The sequence below is a fragment of the Cucumis sativus genome, chromosome 5 (genome assembly GCF_000004075.3).
Source record: "Cucumis sativus cultivar 9930 chromosome 5, Cucumber_9930_V3, whole genome shotgun sequence".
Lineage (NCBI taxonomy): Eukaryota > Viridiplantae > Streptophyta > Magnoliopsida > Cucurbitales > Cucurbitaceae > Cucumis > Cucumis sativus.
The window spans coordinates 7,338,939-7,347,367 of record NC_026659.2 but is presented as its reverse complement, the minus strand read 5'-3'; positions in this window follow the sequence as shown (position 1 = coordinate 7,347,367).

Below are 8,429 nucleotides of genomic sequence, written 5' to 3'. Positions count from 1 at the left end.
TAACTATCATTTAACATATGCAAACCATAATGCATTTTAAATCAACACAGTAAGGTTTTGTTACATATGTAAATTAAATCACAATGTAAGTTAAATAAACATAGAGTACGTTTTTGTTACGTCTTAAAATGTATCACAATGGAAGAATTTTGGTGACTTTGAAACTTAATAAACCCTAGAATGTATCACGTTCAAAACTACATTTTCGTTTGTTTGCCTATTTAATCGAATATCTAAAATATATCTAATGTTTCATATGTTTTGAATCTATACAGTACTAACCTCAAAATTTAGATCCAGGATCTGTTAGAAAAGTTCTATATTTTTCGACCGTCAAAAGTCTTCTTCTTCACCGTCGAAATCTTTCAAATTTCTTAGTACAAACCGTAACCCATGTTGGCTTATGCGAGTATAATGGAAAGAGTAGACCACAATTTTCGTAGAATGAAAGTATTAAACATTTTTTACTTCTTTCCAAAACTGTAACCCATAAAATTTTTCATTTATATTTTTGTTTTAAATCAATTAAATAATAGAAATGAGTGTTAAAGTAATTTGAATCATACATTAATGTAATATATATGCTCATTTATGATATATGTAAAATTTATTAGAAATTTGAGTGTTTCACGTAATATCATGTAGAAATTTGAGTGTTTCATGTAATATCATGTAGAAATTTAAGCAAGATTAGTTAAAAGATGGTTTGTTTTAATGATCAGGGGTTATTATAATCTCCAACAAACCAATTAACTCCTCAACCCTACGTCTACTCCACCGCTTTCTCTTCTCTTCTGTGGTTTGCATTTCCACTTCTCTCATTCATGTCCTTCCAATTTTTTCCAATAGTGTCAGTCATTGGAAACTGCTTAAGAACCTTAGGTTGAGAAGAATCCACACAACTCTCTGCAATTTCAAGCTCACTATCATTTGTCTCTTTCTCACCGTCGTCGTCCGTCGCGGCACCATCTGCCCCCGCAAGTTCGGAACTCCCGACCTGTGCAACCGTCTCCTTTGCCTCTCAGTGTTCCTTCTTTTAATTTTCCTTAGCCTACGGTTTCCTCCTCACGCTCGTCACGAGTCGTCTTTCAGTCCTTCGCATCTTGCCATTGATCGCCGGCGAGAAAACTTTTTCCGTTCATCCTCTCTCAGATTCACATAGTTGGGTTTTACCATTGTCAGATTCACATAGTTGGGTTTCACTTTCACCACCGCCAAGATTCACATAGTTGGGTGTCTTTGTTGTTTTGTAATTTTTTGTTGAAATGTGTGGTCTTTTTTCTTTCTTTCTAACTTCCTCTCAGTAATGCTTTGCTGGGATAGACAAACAAAAGCTTCCCTGGAAGTACATTCTGAATAAATTGACCACTAGATTGCCTCTCCTTTTCGTTTTCAATAATTTGACCAGTTTGAAGTTTGAACTTTTTTCAATGGGAAGGAAATGAATGAAGGCAGGATTTTAAGATTTATGGGTGGGTTAGTGTTGGCAATTTAAGAATTATAATAGTCTTACTACAAAGAGAGAAAGAAATTATGAAAAATCTTATCCTTCTATAATCCTTCCATAAATGTGGAGCGGGTCCAGTCCCATAGTGCTAGAGCCAAACCCTCTTAAACTCCCCTAAGAGGTTGGGTGTGAGAGGCCCATAAGGAAAACTCTTATTTTTATATTCTTATGGCTTATTTAAAAATTATATTTGACTGTAGTATTAGACTCAAGGAGAATAAATTAAAATTAAGTTCAATTTTTTTGTTGGGAAGTCAAACCTTATGAGAAAGGTGAATTTTAAGGGGAAGAAAATTTCAAATTAGTTTTTTTTTTTTTTTTTTTTTTTGTCATCTACCCAATTTCCCTAATATTTTTTCTATACCATTTTAAGAGAATTTATGGTCAATAAAAAGTAATTATGTAAAATGATGAGAAGATTAAAAATGTGATCTAATTAATATAACAAAAATAGATGTCAAATGATAATATTATATATATATATTAGAGTATTAATTAATTTATACATAAGACAATGAAAATGTATATTTAGTTAAAAAGAATTATAGGATTGCTTCCTCCTTTTGAATTTATCCCATCCTTTTGGTAGATGTTTAGATATATTTGTGCGAGTGGGAAGAGGGGTTGCCCACTACGTAGTACAAAAGGACTTGTTATTTGACAATTACCTTTTATCATGAAGGCCACTAAGGCAACTGAACCTCTTCTTGTCCAGCTCCTTCGATTTTGCGCAATTGATAGGTGTAAATTAGATTCATTATCTTAAATATCCTATCTCAAACCCCTCCTTGCATAATCAATTAGCTCGTTGGTGTGTCATTGAGGTTTTAACTTTGCGACTATGTTACACAATAAGTATGGTCATTGCATGCTAGATGCTTACTATGTCTCTAAGTTAGGATTGTGCAATAAAAAGCACATTCCTTATTCCTCGCGTAACTACTATATTTGCATTAAGTACAAGTTTTTCTATCATTTATCTAAGTTTAAGTGAAGTAATAGATTTTATGGATAAGTCAGGGTCGAAACACAAGAAATTTCTACCCGGCTATAGTTATAAAGTCCACTTCTCATCTAGGTGGTGTACAATATCTATACAGTGTAAGGTAAAAGTATGTATAAGTATTAAATTCTACTATTTACACTAGAGATTTTGTAAAAGGTGGCATGGAATGACGTGGTGATGGAAAGTGAATTAACTTGTATTAAGAAAGTATGAAGGAATGTCTCCGCGTTGTAAGCAGTTAAGCCATGCGATAGTACTTGATTGGATAAAGATCAGTTAATCATCTTCTAATTAAGGTGAACACTTCTTAGTGCCTAAACGCCACTTACTCGCCTCTGGGGATGCAAATAATAAAGATAAACTAAGTGATAGCTATCTAGAGTTTGTTACTTGTAAGACTTACATTGCCTCTTTTTTAATGGTGACAGCCTCTCAGTGCCAAATTACCACACATGTTCTCCTTTTGGGACACAAATGATAGAGGTTTAATTGCCAGGATGGAGAGTTTGTTTACAAACTTCTTCTTGTGGGCGTTTAGCCATGTCCTTGCTATTTACCCTCTCGAGTAGTTGGCGATAAACGTTGGCCATGTGATGAAGTAAAGCTCAGCTAAACGCGATAAACCATATAAGTAAAGACCTCTTATCAAGAACTTATCACAAACATAACTACTTATAACACTTCAACAGATGAATAGTAAAAAAATGATAGATTAACAGAGAATTAAGATGCAATGTATTGAAAGTTGTAGGCCTTTCGGCCATTGTACAATGTAAAAGAAACATTACAAAGAAAGTAAAACAATGGAAAGTAAGAAGGGAGTCGAGCCGCATAATGCCTAAGTATTCTTTGGCTCTTTTATAAGTTAGGGGGAAGAAGATGATGAATTCTCTCTCCAATCTCTCTCTTAGCTCTCACTCATAAGGTTGATCGTAGAAGAGGTGAAAGAGCTTGTACAGAAAGAGAAATGCTAGTCCTCTCCACGGGCTCATATGGAGCTCTCTAAGGTTTGTTCCATTTAGACCAGCCAAGTTTACATGGTAGGGAAGGAGGCTTTATGTAACGACTCAACCCTTTATATTGAGCTGAAGTCATTACCTAGTAAAACAAATAAAAACTTTTTATTTAGAATAAAGAAAACAATAAGTTTTAAAAGAACGCTTCAAATATTAATTCATAAAATATAAGTAAATTATGTAAAGAAACTGATAATTAAAACATTAGTTAAAATACTAGTTCAGGCCCTCTATAAATTAAAAGAAATATCTAAAAGTAAACATGAATTTTGAAATAAATTTCTGAAAATAAAATGCAAAAGAACACTTAAATGGTTTTCTATGGCAAGCTAGAGTCACTTCTTGTCATTCGTCAGCTTGCCTCTACCTTAGCCTATAAAATTAAACATATAAAGGGTGAGTATATTAGTAAGAGACCTACTATTAGTCTCGCTAGATGCCGGTTAAATTCCCGTTAGTGCCATGTAAGAAAGTACGGTCTAAATATTGTGCTCCCGAAAGCACGCTATCTAGTGATCCTTTAGGAAAGCATATGGGCTCTTGGTGATTCCGAAAGAACACCCTAAAGGAGAGTCGGACGATAAGTGATCCCGTCAAATCACACATAAAACTGGCCATACATGCATAAATAGGTGGTGATCCCAAGAGACACCCATATGGTACGACTCTAACAGTAAATCTAATATAACATCATAGCCTATATAAATATATCATATCATAAATACTGTAACTCAGTCAATCATAACTCAATCATATCATGTTTAATCATAAAATTTCTCAATTACAATGTATCACGATCATAATGTCTCAATCATACAAGTTTCTCTTAACTACATTAGTACATGATACAAAATATGCATGCAACTTTAATGTGGGGATCTAATAGGAAAATCCAATAACAATTTCTTGGTTGAGAGTCAAATTTCCAATTACAATACTAAACATAAACACACAAAAAAATTAATAATTTTGTTAGCTATCACTCATCTATTTAATTAGACATCCAAACTTAACCAAACTTACCATAGGACTAAGATTGAATCCAACACAACCTTGAATGGGAAATTACACAATTCCAATCTTTCATCAAGATAGTCAGCCTTCAAGTAAAACAAGGTTTCCAACTTAAATCCATAACTCAAACTTCTTGAATTAAATTATTTGAGAAAAATAAGTATCCGATGGGAGTACCAAACCCATAAAAAAAAACTTACCAAAACAAATGACCAATAGTAGGTGATTGACTTAAACTGATTTACTGCAAGAAATCAGCTCGTGAAGGGGGTCACTCGAAGGGACGGACGACTTGGAGAGAAGGGATCTAGCACGACTTATGAAGAAGAGGAATGGAAAGGCTCGACTCGGGTGAAGAATGCGGCTCACGCATGCGGCTTAGAACAAAGAACGACTCGGATCAAGACGGTTGACTATGTAGGCTACGTGCGGCTACCGAGACGGGAACCATCGATGTCATAAGCTTCCATACAAAGAGAGACTGATGGCGGACGAAGGAAAATGAATGAAGGAGGAGAGCTTCGGCTTCGGCTTTGCTGTGACGGACGAAGAGAGGGCAACGTGACTGAGACCCACACATTTGATGCCAGTGGACGGAGGTTGACAGAGATGGCAATGGTGTCGTCGACGACGGTGATGCACGATGACGGTAGAAAGTTGAAGCGACATCAAGAAATCTAGTGGCTAGGGTTTGAGAGTGAAGGAGGGATTGGAGGAAGATGAAGTGCAAGCATTTCAATGTTCTTTTAAAATAGAATAATATTGATAATAAATATTATTATTAAATTTATTTCCCTTTTTCTTGCAAATAACCCAAACAACTTTTTCTCTTATCTCCTTTAACATTTTCAAAATACAATATATTTTCAAAATAATTATATTTTTCATGATATAATTATTTTTCTTTCCCTCCAAAAATTTCCTTAAAATACTGATTATTTACAATTATTTCTCTTTAACAATTATATTATCCCCATAATATAATTATTTTTTAACATTCCATAACTTTATATATATATATATATATTTAATTTCTCTCTCGGTTTGCATGAAGTTAAAAATAAATTCAACTTTTCACCTTCTTCCTCACAAAGAACGTGAACCCTAGCACCAACCGGTTACTCCTACCGTTGATCAACACCATTCGTGGTAGACCCTCTTTGTCGTCGTCCATGGACGTTCAGAAGAAGTTGGTCCATCCACACTAAACGTAGCCAGTCAGAGTTCTTCGTCCCGCGTCTTTCGTCGAGCTTAGTCCTTCGCGTGTTGTTCGCCGACAACCTTCCTCTTCGTCGTTTGTCCATGTCGTAGGTTTTGTCCAGCCGAGTCTATTCCTCCATCCCAACTGAGACGCGCGCTCCGTCCAAGCCATTCGAGTCATCTTCTTCTACCTAACCGAGCCACATCCCTTCTCCAAGCCAATCTTCATCTATGTTATCATTTGAGCCATTTAGGGTGAGTTTTGATTAGGTTTTTGTATGTCCATCAAATCTTAAATTATTCGTCTAATATAAATTGGTTTTGGATTAAGTTCGGTTATTTTCTTAAATTGGACTTTAAGTTTTCCCCAAATTGGTTTCGAGTTGAGTAAGTGGATTTGAAAGAATTTGTGGGGACAATAACAAATCAATTTTTATTAATTAAGTTGTTGAATTTTTCTCTAGAACTGGTTTGTTGGAAAATCTTTGACTATTAGCTAGTAATTAATTGTGTTAGCTAATCTCAACGTAAAAGATTTTACTATTAGACCTTAATTAAATTTTAAGAGCGGTATGTATTTTGTGATTATGCATTGATAGTAGTTGAAAATCCATAATGAGATGTGGTTGTTGGCTGATGTTACATAAGCTTGATTAATGAATTTCATGCTTTATGAGCTGTTATGACCGATGATTCATGCAATGTTATGATGATTATTACATACTTTCGCATTGTGGTGTGTCTGTTAACTTTGTTTATTAAAATTTTTAGCCCACATGTATTGTGTTCCTATCTCTGGGGTCACTCGCATGACTAGAGGTGTTCCTATTGGACCACTCGCACGATTTAGTGGTGTACCTACAAATTACATGCACGGTTAGAGGAAATTTATCACTATGTATAAGGGGTCACTCGCACGACTAGGAGTGTTCCAATGGGACCACTCGTTGTGTATCTACGTATTACAAACATGTTTATGGAGTGTGTATCTACGTATTACAAACATGCTTTTCATATTTTGTGAGAATTATTTTTACAAATGTCTCAATTAAAAAATATGAAAATTGTTCAACAAAATCTTAATTAATTGTAGATTGGTGAGAAAATGTGGTAGAAGGAGAATGTATACTATTATCAAGAAAGTATATTATTAAATATTGGAATCTCATTAATATTTTGTATTTTTATGAGATCCACCAAAGGTCTCTATGTATGGGCAAAGGGCCAAGTTGTGAATTACATGTACACTAATAGAGCGTAATTTTGAGATACATTGACAACAAATTAGATAATAATTCTTTTATGGCAGCGGAAACTAAAAATATAAATACGTAGGACACATGGAGTAGATGGATGAATGCCATTTGTTTCTTGATCTAACGTCTATTATTAATATAAATAACAACCAGCCATTATTAAAAGGGATAAAAAATCAAGCAAGCTCAATCACATAAATTTTTTGAAACAGACATATTTCTTAATCTATTTAAAAGAATATATTAAACTCCCTTTCTTAAAAAAAAACAAAAAAAGTTATATATTAAATTATACTTGGTTATCTTTAATTTTGTTTAATTATATTAGCTAATAATTGAGAGAGATATTTTGGCGTAGGGCTTTTTGTAATGGGAATATATATGTTTGAAGGCATCAATTGCGGGACTATTTTTTGCGGGACTATTTTTTTTTTGTTGCAAAGGATAATAAATGTCGGGGTGGGAATTTGAACTCAGGACCTTTGTCTACAGGAATATACAGGTACCTCAATGTTGGCGGTCTATCTCTTTTTCACTCTACGAACACTTCAATATTATATTCTTAATTTTTCTTTTTATTATGGTCAATTATTTGTTGATTTTAGACGTTGTCTAATAATTTATTTGATTTTGTGTGTTTAGTATTTTTTAAGAAAAATTAAACTTATATAAGCATTCATTCTACCCTTCAACTCTTGTTTTATTATCTTTTTTTTTATCAATACTATAAAAAGTAAAAAAAACTAAAAAATAGTTTTTAAAAATTTGATTTTGTTTTTGCAATTTAGCCATGAATTCAACTCTGGAAAGAAAGAAATATGCAAATCATTATCAAATCATGAGAAATAGGCCTGATCGTTATAAAAATGTTTGAGAATAGGTGTAACACTCAAAAACTATTAAGGTAATTTTAAATTTTTATGTTGAATTTTGGGTGATAATTGAGAATTTGTTTGAATTTGTGAAAATTAAGTATTTTGGAAGTATATTTAATTAATTATTGAGATTGAAAATTTTGGTTTTATTCAATTGGTTTTGTTAAAGATTGTGTGATTTTGGTAAGATTTAAGGATAATGGTGAATTATTTTGTGTATTTAAGTAGGAGATGAAAGATTTATAATAATTTTATTTACGGGAGAAAAATGTAATTATTAAGGATGATTTTTGGGAAGATAAAAAGAGAGATGAGAAGAACTCATCTATTTATAGACTTAGAAGAATATTTGTATCTTCAAGAAACTTAAGCTACAAGTGTAGTCTAATCTCTAGAAGTTATAGATATTTTTTATTGTTTGGGAGAAATCTCTCGGGGTCTTTAATAAAGTTTATGAACTCTTTATAAGTTAAAAGTTTATGAACTCTTTATGAGTTAAATAAACATGTTTATGAACACCACCAAAGTAAAAAAGTCATCTATTTATAGAATTTT